Source organism: Squalius cephalus (assembly GCF_949319135.1).
Source record: "Squalius cephalus genome assembly, chromosome: 11".
NCBI classification, from domain to species: Eukaryota; Metazoa; Chordata; class Actinopteri; order Cypriniformes; family Leuciscidae; genus Squalius; species Squalius cephalus.
In genome coordinates, this window is record NC_137132.1 from 40,451,647 (window position 1) to 40,466,393 (window position 14,747).

The 14,747-nt window shown below is 42.3% G+C and overlaps 1 long non-coding RNA gene across 2 annotated transcripts; it reads left to right on the top strand.

Moving 5' to 3' along the window:
• The first annotated feature begins 5,854 nt into the window (after nt 1-5,854).
• LOC307167733 lies at nt 5,855-7,568 on the top strand. Of its 2 annotated transcripts, none has more exons than XR_013822853.1 (3): nt 5,855-5,935; nt 6,069-6,206; nt 7,452-7,568. It is a non-coding gene; the product is annotated as an uncharacterized lncRNA (long non-coding RNA). The 2 variants fall into 2 exon arrangements; XR_013822854.1 differs by lacking the exon at nt 7,452-7,568 and adding an exon at nt 6,382-6,425.
• Nucleotides 7,569-14,747: the final 7,179 nt, after the last annotated feature.

The window sequence follows — 14,747 nt, forward strand, 5'->3', positions numbered from 1 at the left end:
CAGTAGTCCCTTAACTTTAAGGGACATGAAATTCTTACTTTTACATTCACTTTTACATTACACTAGACAGCAGTGTAGGCGAGCAGAACGGGTTTGGAAAAAGGATAAACTTATGATCTCGCAACAGATTTTACGTGATTTACGTATGGGATATCAGAAGGCTGTAAAGGATGCTAAATCAGCATTCTTTTCCAAAATGATATCACAGCATTCAAAATCACCTAAGATTTTGTTTCAATCTATTAATAGGTTTTTAAACTCAAATACTGTCTCAATACTACCATCTACTGAGTGTTGTGAGAAGTTTTTAAATGTCTTCTTAGACAAAGTTAACACAATTAGATCTGGTTTTCATGACTGGAATGGTTTGACAGGAGACATTTTAAAAAATGTCAGCACGTTTGATAAATTTGATTTGGTTTCAATTAAGGATATTAGTCTTATTATCGGTAAGTTAAAACGCCCAGCTGCTAGTTGGGATGTTTTGCCTTTTGATTTGTTGGCTGCGACATTCGATTACACTGGGCCTTGTATTACTGCTATTGTTAATTGCAGTCTTTATACAGGCACTTTTCCTTTAAGTTTTAAGCAGGCGGTTATTCAGCCCCTTCTTAAAAAGCCTACTCTTGACCCGTTGGATTTTAATAATTATCGGCCCATTTCAAAGCTGCCTTGTATCTCTAAAATTTTGGAAAAGGTAGTTTTATCTCAGTTAAGTTCTTTTTTGGCGAGAAATGAGGTGTTAGATGTCTTTCAGTCTGGTTTTCGGGCAGGACACAGTACTGAATCAGCTTTACTGCGAGTCTCAAATGATCTATTACTTATTGCAGACTCGGGCAATACTGGGGCTCTAATCATGTTGGATCTTAGTGCAGCTTTTGATTTAATTGATCACGATATTCTTATTAATCGTTTGGAACACGTTGTAGGGCTGAGAGGGACGGTTTTAAAATGGTTTTCCTCATATTTAAGGGGGCGTTCAATTTCTGTCAGGGTTGGGGATTTTTCCTCCGGGTCAGTTTCTCTGGATTGTGGAGTACCTCAGGGTTCAATTCTGGGACCTATTCTCTTTTCTCTGTTTTTGCTGCCTCTAGGCCAAATTTTCAAGAAATATGGTATATTTTATCACCTATATGCCGATGACATTCAGATTTACTTACCGATTGGAGCTGGAGGATCAAGGCCTAATTTATCCCTGGTTGCTTGTTTAAAGGAGGTGACAAGTTGGCTACAGCAAAACTGCTTGCAGTTAAATGCCAGCAAGTCTGAAGTCATGGTGTTTGGGATGAAGAAGGATGACAGTGGTTTAACCGATTTTCTAGGAATATGGGAAACATATGTTCAGCCTAAGATAAGAAATTTAGGTGTAATTTTTGACTCTGCTCTTATATTTGACCATCAGGTTAAAAATGTGGTAAAGAATTGTTTTTATCAGTTAAGGACTATTGCGAAAATGAAATCTTTTTTGTCTGTTCCTGATCTGGAAACAGTGATTCACGCATTCATCTCCACACGCTTGGATTACTGTAATGCTCTATATGTAGGAATTAGTCAATCTCTTATTTCAAGATTGCAGCTGGTTCAAAACGCTGCAGCGAGGCTCCTTACTGGTATTAAGAAAAGGGAGCATATTACACCTGTTTTGAAAAGGCTTCATTGGCTCCCTGTGAAATATCGGATACAGTATAAGGTTTTGCTATATGTTTATAAAGCTGTTCACGAGTTGGCCCCGGAATATATCAAGGATTTGGTGCTTATGAACTCTGGTAGATCTCAAAGGTCCTTTAATTGTTTACTGCTCTTTGTTCCAAGAACTCGTCTTAAAACTAAAGGGGATCGAGCTTTTTCAGTCATTGGCCCTAGACTGTGGAATGCTCTTCCCCCTGATATTAGATCTGCACCGTCAGTTGATGTTTTTAAAATTCGTGTGAAAACGTATTTGTATTCTGCTTCTTTTAATTCTTGACTCTGTCATTGCTTATTTTGTTCTTTGTATGTTTTTTCTTGTTTTTAGATGTACAGTCCTTTGGTCTACGTTGTAGTAGAAAGGGCTATATAAATAAACGAGACTTGAGACATTCAAGAAGAATGTTGTGGATGCTGTTCAATATTTTCTTCACCTCCATGATGGAGTTGTTCTCCTTTTCCATTTGTTGAATGTAGGTGTGGAACACAGACATGAGTGAGTGCATGTGCCACAGGTAGATCTCACTGAAGTCGTTTTCAGAAAACTTCTTGATCACTATGGGTGGCTTTTGCTGTGACAGAAAGGATGCCTTTAAAGCTGGAAACATCTGTAGCATCCTCTCGATGCCTGGGAACAATGGCAGCCACCTTGTCTTGCTGTGAGAAAGCATCCTCCTGTACTCAATGTCAACAAAATCACAGTACTCCTTCAGGTTCTCAGTCCGCACAGTGTAAATGTGGAAGTACTGGTAGATTTTAAACATGCTATTCTCAAGGTCAACCTCTATTGTGACTGACCCATGATGAACACAATTATTCAATATGTGTGCTGGGCAACCCACACCAATCAGAGTCTTGTTCTGCAGCAACCTCTTCAAATTTGCAAACACGTTGTTTCCCCCTTCATCATGTCGGATTCCACCAAAATGTGTGTTGCAATTGTCTCCAGTAAATGCAATGCATTTTTCAGACAAATTGTTTTTTGCCAGCGTTTCAGTGAGATAATTTGCAATGGTTTCTGCTTTCTCATTAGGTGTGTCTTTCACCTCAATTAATTTTGTTTGCACACCACCCTTCTTCCAATCAAAGTACTGGATTATGATCGGGAATATTTTCACTGCTCCGTGGTTACTCCCGTCTGTGTACAAATACCACAATACTGGATTTCTTCCAGTGCTTCACGTGTGACTTCAACAGAGTGGGGCGCTAAAACACCATTCACAATGGCTTCGGTCTTAGTGTGGGCACTATTAAACTATTTGGCCATGTCAGAATCTGGGAATACCTTTTTTAGCAATGCACTAGTGCAATCCATGGACCTGTAGCTGTTGTGGTGTTTCACTGTATGAAATGACAGTGCACCCTCTGGTGCATTCACAGCATCCTCAGATTTCCCGAGCTTTGAGATCTGTGGCACCCCCATTGGACACCGAAACATATGTGCCAGGTTTGCACACGGTGCACACAGCCTCCCACTTGTCCCGACCGGGAGAGTAAGTGGGGAATTTCTTCTGTAACTCATTGGTAAATGTGCACTTGCGCTTCGGCATGTTGCAGGCAGAAGTGCTCGGACGGCTGTCTGCTCGCTCGTTGTGAGTGTAAAGAGATCCGGCCACACGGCAGCCTCTCAGGGATTACGTCACATGCAGCACCGCAGGTGTAGATTGCCCTAGTGGCGGTCTATTTAATGGCCCAACGAAAAATAATGAAAACCAGGACATTTTCATCACTTTATAAAAAACAGCCAGGACAGGACGTGAAAACATGTCCTGGGAAAACGGGACGTTTGGTCACCCTAATATATGATACAGTTATAAAATTAATTAAGAGTAAAAAGATGATACATAGATAAACTTCTCATCTGGCAAAACTGATTTTCCCATGGTGATTACACTGTGTCTGTGGGGTTCTTTCGGCCCGCCTAAGAAATCTAACGGACATCTCCGATGGACCCGATTTTCCCCTAAAATAGGACAGGAGGAGCTCTAGGACTGACTCACTAAGCATCACAAAGACTGACTAAGTATTCCACAAATACATTTACTAAATTGGTATACTTAAAGTCTGCTAAAATTGAACTATTGCAAGTATACTTTAAGTACACTTTAAATATCTTGCATTTAAAAACTGATAGTATACAAATATCATACTATCCATAATAGTAGTGAGGTTAAAACACATTTTAGGCTTAATAATAAGAAATGTGCATTGTGCAATAAAGAAGTACTCCAATAAAGTTTAATTATAATATTTATATCAATTAGTCTCAAGAAATATGTCAGTAAATATGTTAATGGTTGACGATGTGTATCGTCTACGATAATATCGCAACTGTTCATTTAATAATGTGTGAGCTGTCACTCACTTTGCAAAAAAACAAACTAAATACTGCTAGTTGAATGCAGTTAGAATGACCTTGAAATTCAATACATGGAGCAAAAATGCCTTTTTCTTACATTTCTATATGATATAGTTAAGCAATATCACACAAACAAGCGTATTGTTTTTCCCAAATATCAGCACGTGAAACTGATTTTATATAACAGTTAAAATAAAAAAGTTAATATAGTGTGATACTGTTCCGCTGCTTGGTCTGTTCTGCAGATGAAAATAGTTCCAGGCAAAGCTTCAACAGAACCGTTGAGCATCTCTGAGCAACATACAGCGGTTTTAGTTCCTCAGCCAGCCATGTCAATCAATCAGTTGAAAGAACGACTCGCCTGCAGGCGGTTTTAGCATCAGAGCTCGAATCGCTAAGAACATGAAAAGCATGGCAGGTGACGTGATATTTATAGCGGCCAATGAGCTTCCACTACATGGGGACCGGCAAACATTGACAATGAGGAGGATAGCGTAAATGCAGGGTTTTTTGGGAAAAAGGTAAATATGCTTACATTACATCCAATATCCCACAAAATACCAAGTGTACTTCCAAAACCATCCAGAATGAAGGACACAAACACACTCAGAAGTGCAGTACAAACACTAAACAAGACTTCACAGGGACTGAATGTGAAAACCAGGCTATTATAGGGTTAAAGTAATGAGACACAGGTGAAAGTGATAATGGATGATGGTCTGGGCAAAGGATTATGGGGAATGGAGTCTGTGGATGTGTTGTGACTGTCCAAGTTGAAGTGCCCTCTGGTGGTAATCCCGGGCACTCTCACTGGTGATCGTTACACATACATGCAATTCAAAGTAAACCTTAAGCCTTTGACTTGTCAGGCTCCCTACTCTGTTTTTCAGCCATCAGTTTATCTGTCAGAGATCCGCCCGTATCTCAAGAGACTGTTAGAAATCCCCTGGACAAGTCATTTTGAAGTCAGCAAAGGTGTTGTGGAGAATGAGGAAGTCATTTGTGGCATTCTTTCCATGGTGTCCAATGATGGCGTTTGGATCTATGCCAACATCAATAGTGGAGGTGCAATATATTGTCAATTGTCAATTGATATATTTTGTGTTCTCAATGAGACCAACCTGGTTAAATAAAGATGACAATAATAATAATTATTATAATCATCATCATCATCATCAATAATAATAAAATTATATGCAGCTCTACAGCTAATTTGAAACTCATGTTCATTTTAACATATTCAATTTTAGACAACTACAATGACGCCATTAGGCTAATGAATCAATATCAGACCGGCTGCAACACCTCTAAGCTGCAGTCTGAGGCAGAGCAGGAGGGGGAGTGCCAGAGAAAAGAGCCAGGAAGCCAGTGTAACTGTGTTCTGTTTTGTTTTTGTTATGTTTCTACAGTAATAGGAAGGTTATTTCCTGTAGCATTCAAAAATAGACCAGAGATGCTTGTACTATATGTATATTTGGCAATTTTGGGATTGCAATAACCATAATGGTTACTTAACAGCCATCGTTTTGGGGACTCTGATGAGAGTGAAGAAGAGCCAGAAAATGGTGACTTTGCAACTCTGAGGATGCCACAACCTTCCAACTTGCCTGGTGTATCAGTTGAAGCCTCAAACCCAAGCCAATTGCACTGGCAGAGTAAGGAATAATCTCTTAACATTGAAATAACAAATCATAATATTAATATTATGGTTACCATTCTTAGTGCTAAAGATATTCCCCTCTCCTTGTATCCATTCCTTCAGCGCCACCATCTCGCCGAGTGCCAAGCATAGCATTTCTCCCATAGCACCTGACCATGGGGCAGGGCAGCAACACCCTTCACCACCTCAACTCCCTGCACCGGCATTTAACATGCGGAGAGTTACTCAAGGTAGGGACTGATTTCGGAAATATTAGTGAATAGAAAATAACCCATGTGTATTATCAGTCATGGTTAACAGATGACTACCATTTAATAAAAAAAATCCCCCCTCTCGCACACCACCCACCTCACTATGGGCTAGGAATGGCAGTCCCTCCACAACTCCCTCCACCCCCCGCACCAGCCATCAACATGCGGCGAACAGAGGAAGCCTGCCCAAGCCTGTCGTATAGACCAACATGGCAAGGGGGAAGAATGACCGATACCATTCCCTGCTCTGGTGAGCAATAACTGACAAATACAACCATTACATGTTTTCTTCAAACTTTGTCAATAACTTTTGTCATTAACTAATGTCAATAACTAATGTCAGTATTATGAGTAATGAGGATAAACACTGAAACGTGATATATTTTATACACTGCATTTTAGCTATATTTCATGTTTGTCAACAGCAGCTGAGGTACACATCCTAAGCCTGCTGGAAACCATTAAACAGCAACAAGACCAGCTTATGGCAAAGGTGAACTACCCGTGGAGGTGGAGGGATACTGCAAAACTGTCAATGGATTGAGGTGAGACTGCTGAATGTATATATACACCTTTTACCATTGATTGCTTAGTGCTCTCCACTCGTGTTAATTATCTGAACGTGCTCCTCCCGAACTTTGTTAATAAAACATCATTTAGAAAAGAAAAAGTTTTCCAGTTTTTTTTCTTTAATGGAAAAAGTAGAAACATAGAAGTTTTCTATCTTTTTCTACGTCTCTGGACACTTTCAAAAGGAACAAAACATTTTAAATGCACCTTTAAATTCAACTTGAGCTTAGAAATGTTTACCTTGCTGTCTATTTGAAAAAATATGTCTTTGACTTTTAGATTTCTTCTTTGGCCACCATTGGAGGCCAGGATGTGAAGAGGGTGACCTGGAACATCTTGGGCAGGCTCTTCACAGATGAGGTGTCCCATCAGATAAACTGGAAGGGTGTTCATAACAAAAAGCCCTTCAGTAGAATGGCAACAAAGACCTTGCTTTTCAGTAAGTATATAATTCGAAGTAATATTTAATACAAAGTAAATAGTTTGTAAATTTTAGGGCGGCCTCGCAGCAACGGTCTTGCCAATATGACCGTGTAGCCTTTTTTAGACTGGCTACTATACCATAGACTTTTTTGATGTTTGATGTCCTTTTTTGGTAACACTTTAAATATACCACGCTGATTTATCCACATACAACATGTGCTCTGATCAAGGAACCATTGAATACCACTGATATTGTTTGAACATTTTGGATGTCTTTTTTAAACATCCGATAGCGAAAGGCGCGGCACACCTTACCCTGATCACGAATTCATAGTTTACCCACCTCTTATTTTAACCACCACAGCCCTGTTTATAACTTTTTTAAGTCATGTTTCTTTTTAAATTTAATCTCCTTAATACCTATCTCATATATTGTATTGTGTAAGCATACTTGGCTTTGGACGCTACATAAACATAAACATATCTGTCTGTTTGATTACAGGTGCTGTGAGAAAAAATACTGTGACCCGCTCAGCTACAGATGCGGAGGTCACCAAGCATGCAATCAGGTGGTTCAACCTGGCGGCAGATCGGGCTACGAGAAGACGTGTCCCGCCTCCATCCAGACAAACTGATTAATAGGAGTAATAAACCATGTTTTTATTGAACTTCTTGTCGTTCACCAGTTATTCATTTTCTGATATTTTAGCTGTTTATAGTGCAGCATTTCATTGAAGTTGTAGCTTAATAGATAAAATATTTTATGTTTGCACAGACCTAGGCATATAAAGCACTAAATTAGGTTTTGACCACAAAATTAATGTAGATTAGCCTAGCCAACATAGGCTACTTGAAAACAGAATAGGCTATAACCTATAACTTTCCATAAATGTAAATGTCAATGTAAAAAAGGCCATGTTCAGTTTGTGTTCATTTATTATAAGGGCTGTGCAGCTGTTATGTTGGTCATTGATTTGAATGTGAGGAGGCGTGGCTTAAGCTAAGCGCGCGCGCGCGAGAGAGCGGATCATTGTTTCGGTTTGGATCCTGAGGGAAAGTTGAAGTCCTGCAATCTTACCTGAAAGGCAGTAAATAAGATCGATTAAAATCACTTTCTGCAGCGCCTTCACTTTGTGAACTGCAGGAAAGAATATTTGTGGTCTTCATTGGCAGCGGATGGTATTAAACTTCGTGCTGAAGTTTCCATGGTGACGATTCTTGAATGTGCGTCATTGAAGATTGTGAGTTACATTTTGAGTATTCATTATATTATTATTGTGTCACTTATTCACTGTTTAGCTTGATGTACGGCTACTACATTATATTTTATGTTATATGAGTGTGTGGTTACTGATCGTGTGAGATATTATGTTAATAGTGGCATACGTGATCAACCATTATAGAGTTGTAACGTCTGAGCAGTTCTGCCGTGTTAATTGCATATCTATACAGTTTTCTGATACTGATTACATTATTTGTTTATTGTAGAACCACATTTGAGAGTCATACATCGAGTGATATATATCCTAGGTCTACTTGCATTTATTGTCGCAGAGGATTCATCATTCATCGAAGGGTCTGAGACGACAGCTTCACATCACCGATAGGTTGCATTTTGAAGAGACTAACACGGACTCTTGTAATTATTGTTTTCACTACCGAATCACAGACCAGCTGTATCCTTGAAATTCAACTCTGTTGAAATAATTCATTGTTTATTTGTTTATTATTTTGCGTAGGCCTATGCTCTTCATATGTACTTTTTATTTACATTTATGTGATCCTTTGACTGTGCATATACACATTGTATTTGATTTGTTATTCAACATTCTTAAAGTAAAATAGTACAACATAGTAAGTCTACCTGCTCTTCATTACTCTCGTGGTCATTGGACATCAAGATGTGGTAATCGACCCTCTGAAACGGTTGGCATCGTATTAGTAATTAGTGCAATACAGTTCCTTTTCTACATTTAATGGTCCTTCGAGCCGGATGCTTTACCGTTTCGGCGATGATGTCCAGACTTAGAGGGGGAATGATAGAGGATGAGGTGGTAAGGCCACGCAGAATTACTCGACAGCCGTTGTATCTTCAGGACTATGAGGTTAGTCATCCTCAGAGGCAACTCACATTTGCAGATGAGCAGGTCAATACGGTAATGAATGCTGATATTCTCTCATGTATTCGTGAAATGAGAGAGGAGAGTAAGCAGTTGCGGCAAGATGTGAAACGTATTTCAGACATAATCGCTAGTTCTCCTGTGTCAGCTCCACTACAGGTTTCATCACCCTCACGGCAATCACCTAGTGCGGGAAATGAGGTATCGTCTACACCGATGGCTACAAGTATGTTGGCCTCACATCAGGATGATCGAAATCCAGGTCAATCTGAGTATGTGCCATTGGTGCCTCCTAGGGATGATTCTCTGCACACACGTCATGATGGTTATCAAGATCTTATTGAAGATCTTACTAATCGTCTAAATAGAGTAGGTGGACTGAGTGGTAGCCAATTACATTCAGGTCAGTCAACACCTCAGTATACTGAACCTCCTCATCGGGTGAATGACTCACCGCAACATGTTCCTGGTCGAGCTGCTAAAGTCCGTGGTTCGCAGCAGAGTCAGTCGAATCCTCCTTATTGTCAGTATGATGATGACATGTTGCAGCCCCATCCGTCATCTTACCCCCCTCGCGTTTTCGGTCGTGCTCCTGCAGATCCACATACTTGTCATTCGCATTCAGAGTATCGGCCCATTAGAAATCTTCATGATACATACTATGGGGACCAAGTGCACACTTTGCAAGGAACTGCCTTAGCTGACCGTTCTATTCCTCCATTTCAACATGATCTTAAAACTGAGAACTATCCTGGCAACGGACGGCTATATCCGTCTGATCGTTCATATCCAATTTTGGATCAAGATCTTAACCGTTCTTTGCACACACTGCCAGTGCAATATCGTGGGCCTACACCAACAATCCCAAATTTCATTCATGATGACCCACGAGAGTTCGCCAGACTTAAGCTCGCTTTAGGCAACGTACTGCCTGACGACGCTTCTGAATCTTTTAAGTTTCAAATATTAATGGATCATTTGAAATTGGAAGATGCTTTACTTGTTGCAGATTCTTACAGTCACAGTCGTTTTCCCTTTAGTGACACTATGCGAGCTCTTACCGACATGTATGGGCAACCACATCAGCTGGCATTGCAGCGGATCACCAGTTTAATGGATGGACCCACAATTAAGAGTGGTGATGTAAAGGCATTCAAGGGATTCGCTCTTCGTGTGCGGGCATTAGTTGGAATGTTGAATCAGTTGGGTAGCCCAGGTTGGACTGAGTTGAAGTGCGGTTCTCATGTATCTCGCCTCTTAGCTAAGTTACCTTATGACCTAAGAGCCAACTTTAAGAGATTTGTTAACCCTCTTCAGACTCCGATTCCTACCTTGCTTGACTTGGCAGATTGGCTTGAATATGAGGTTCGCGTGCAGGTGGAGGGAACCCAGTACAGCTCATACCCTGATTATGAGAAACATGCCCCCCGCAAAGACAAGAAGTATGGTTTCCCACCTCGAAAGCTGACTACCGTTCTGCATGGAGGTGAGCATAAGGGAGAGTCAGTAGAGAACTCAAAGACAGGGTCAGTGTCCTCAGATAGGATGCAGGAGAAGCCCAAAAGGTATTGCCCGTTCTGCGATACCATACAGCATTACATGAATCAGTGTTCAAACTTTAAGCTTTTGAACAAGGAGCAGGTTGAGAATTGGATCAAAATGGGCCGTAGATGCTGGAGATGCGGCCGAAGTCATCAGACCTCAAAGTGTACATTGAAAGCAAAGTGCAAGAAATGCGATAGAAAACATCTTGAGGTTCTTCATGATGTTAATGCCAGCTCAGATTCAAGTGGGAAAGGCAACATCAGAGAGTCAGAGGGCACAGGTCCCGTGAGTTCCACTTCTCAGACCTTGTATCTTGACCGTTCTACAAGCGGAAAGCAGGTGTTACTTAAATTGAGTCGAGTTGTGATTCAGAATGGAGACAAGTCGCTAGAGACCTACGCTGTACTGGACGACGGTTCAGAGCGAACGATTCTGCTGCATGAGGCCGCTCAACGTTTAGGCCTTCAAGGTACAGTTGAAGATCTAGCTCTTCGTACTGTGAGGCATGAGGTTCACACCATACGGGGAAGTTCGGTGTCCTTCTCTATAGCTCCAGCTTCGCAACCTGACAGATCATTCCAAATTCATGGAGCCTTTACAGCCAAGGACCTAGGTCTTGTTCAGCATTCTTATCCCATCACTGACCTGCAGCAAAAGTATCGCTATCTTAGAGACCTGCCCTTGGATGATATCAATCAAGCACAACCATTAGTGCTTATCGGTTCAGACTATCCACATTTGATCACGCCGGTGGAGCCAGTGATATTGGGGCCTAAAGGTGGAACAGCAGCTGTGCATACGAGACTTGGGTGGACATTGCAAGGTCCATCAAGGTTTCTTCGCCCTCGTCTTCAGCCACAGGAATGTCTCTTTGTTTCTTGTGTGACACCAGATTCTGACCTCTTTAACCAGGTTGAAAAGCTGTGGAAACTGGACGTTTTGCCTTATCGATCCGATAAGGTGGTCACACGCTCGCGTCAAGATTCAGAAGCCATCCGTATTCTGGAAGAAAAGACCATTAGAGTTAGTGTGGATGGAGTCAATCGATACGCTACCCCATTACTCTGGAAAGAGTCACTTCCCCCGTTGAATGCGCCAAAGGAAGCTGTCCTGGCTCTCCTATGTAGCACGGAGAGACGGTTATCCAGAGAGCCACAAAGGGCCGCCACTTATAATGCTGAAATCCAGAAGTTGCTGCAGGCAGGCTACGTCTCCCCACTATCATCCAAGGAGTGTGAATTGAGTCCTCATTCGTGGTACATACCACACCATATGGTCCATCATAATGGTAAGGACCGTATTGTATTCAATTGCTCCTTTGAGTTCCAAGGCCAGTCTCTGAATGAGTATCTCTTACCTGGGCCTACTCTCGGGGCAAGCTTGTTGGGAGTTCTCCTTCGCTTCAGGGAGCACCCTGTAGCTGTTTGTAGCGATGTGCGAGGCATGTTTCATCAAGTCCGTCTCCTTGATGAAGACAAGCCTTTCCTCCGATTTCTTTGGCGTAATGGCAATACTGCTGAGCCTCCAACAATCTATCAGTGGGAAGTTTTGCCCTTTGGAACCACCTGTAGCCCCTGTTGTGCTACATTTGCCCTTCAGTCGCAAGTAGGGAACTACCTTGAACCAACAGATGAGGTGCGTCAAACTGTTGAACACAGTTTTTATGTAGACAACTGTCTAAAAAGTGTACCAAACGAAGAACAGGCAGAGAAACTAGTACACAGATTACAGCACCAACTAATGGAGGGTGGATTTGAGTTGCGACAATGGGCCAGTAATGTTCCTACGGTCATTAACCACTTCCCGTCTGAGCTAAAATCAATGAGCAGTGAGATCTGGATTAACCAAGAAACAGCCAATCCTCAAGAGCGTACCCTCGGACTGATATGGCACTGCAAATCTGATACTTTGGGCTACAAACCATACCAGAAAGAGGAAGGTGAAACCACCATGCGCAAGATTTACCGCACACTCGCAAAGCAATATGATCCCCTTGGGTATCTGATTCCTTTCACTACAAGGGCTAAGATCATTGTGCAATTGCTCTGGGGCAAGAAACGAGGCTGGGATGACCCTTGCCTCCCTGCTGAATTACTGACTGCTTGGCAACAATGGGAGAATGAGCTCCCTCAGCTATCAGAGATCTCTCAGCCCAGATGCTACAGCTCCAGCATACAGAATGCAGTCAAGAGCCGCAGTATTCATGTATTCTGCGATGCTTCTGAGAGAGCTTATGGCTCTGTTGCGTACTTAAGTACCGAGGATGATCAGAACAATATTGAGGTAGCCTTTTTGGCCGCAAGATCCAGAGTCGCTCCAAAGAAGCAGCTCTCCATCGCACGCTTAGAACTTTGTGCTGCAATGACAGGAGCACAGCTGGGTGCTGTATTGAAGAAAGAGCTGACTTTAGACATCCACAACATTGTGTATTGGTCAGATTCTACCACAGTCCTCACGTGGCTGCAATCTGATTCTTGCAGGTACAAAGTATTTGTTGGAGTCAGAGTCTGTGAAATACAAGAGTTGTCTGATCCAAAATCCTGGCGCTACGTTGATTCATCAACTAATCCTGCTGATGACATCACACGAGGTTTGGCATTGACTCAACTGGCTCAAGACACTCGCTGGAGGAAGGGTCCAGCCTTCTTGATGCAATCCAGCTGCAACTGGCCAAAGGCACCTGAAGGTCAAACCCTTGATGATAGTCAGGAGCTTAAGAGACCTGTATTCAGTGGATTGATTAACGAGACTGCAACACCTGACCTTCCAGACTACCATCAATTCAACAGCTATCAAGAGCTATTAGAAGCCACAGTGCAGTCCCTGCATGGGGCGGCTGGCAGTAGAGAATCACCAGATGCAGATGAATTCCATGATGCAGAATTGACTCTTCTGAGGCATTGTCAAATGCAAGACTTCCCTGAAGATTTTGCCTTGCTCAAGGAAGGAAAGACACTCTCAACCAGCAGTCGGCTGATAGGACTTGCACCTGAGCATGACAAAGATTCCAACCTGATCAGAGTGGGTGGCAGACTTAGAAGATGTGACAGCTTGGCCAAAGATGTTCTACATCCTGTGGTTTTATCTCCGACTCATCCAGTGGTGAAACTCCTCATTAAGCACTATGACACTCAACTACTTCACCCTGGTCCTGGACGGGTGTTCGGCGAACTACGACGGAAGTTCTGGATTTTACGAGGGAGAGAGGCAGTTAAGAAACATCAGCGTTACTGCCCTGAGTGCCAAAAGTGGAGGGCTCAACCAGAAATTCCAAGGATGGCAGACATTCCACCTTCCAGCCTTAGATTGTTCAAACCTCCCTTTTATTCCACTGGGGTTGATTGTTTTGGTCCCTTTACAATAAAGGTGGGTCGTCGTACAGAGAAAAGGTGGGGTATTCTCTATAAATGTCTCACCACTCGAGCGGTTCACCTTGATCTACTTGATCATATGGACACTGATTCATTCTTGTTGTCCCTCAGACGCTTTATTTCACGTAGGGGGAAGCCCTACGAACTTTTATCTGACCAGGGAACCAATTTCAAAGGTGGGAGTCGTGAATTGGAAGAAGTTTTCAGTCAGATACAACCCACTCTCAGAGAACAACTAGCTAAAGAACAGATCAGGTTTCGCTTTAATCCTCCCAGTGCTCCTCACTTTGGGGGCTCCTGGGAAAGAGAAGTGAGGTCTGTGAAAACAGCCCTACGGACCACACTGGGTGCTCAGATTGTCACTGAAGAGGTTTTGAGGACAGTATTAGTAGAGGTTGAAGGCATCTTAAATTCAAGACCTTTGGGGTATGTCTCTAGTGATGTGGCCGATCCAGATCCTGTGACTCCGAATTCATTGCTGATGGGGCGGCCTGACTCCTCATTACCTCAGGTGGTCTATCCTGAGTCTGATCTGCTTAGCCGGAAGAGGTGGAGACACAGCCAGATTCTCAGTGATCACTTCTGGAAGCATTTCGTGCATGACTTTCTGCCTACTTTACAGTCACGTCAGAAATGGAATCGAGAGAGAGAGAACATTACAGTTGGAACTGTAGTCCTTATAGCTGACGAGCAGTTACCGAGAGCGCTCTGGCGAGTGGGTACTGTTTCATCCATCATTCCTAGCTCTGATGGTAGAGTTAG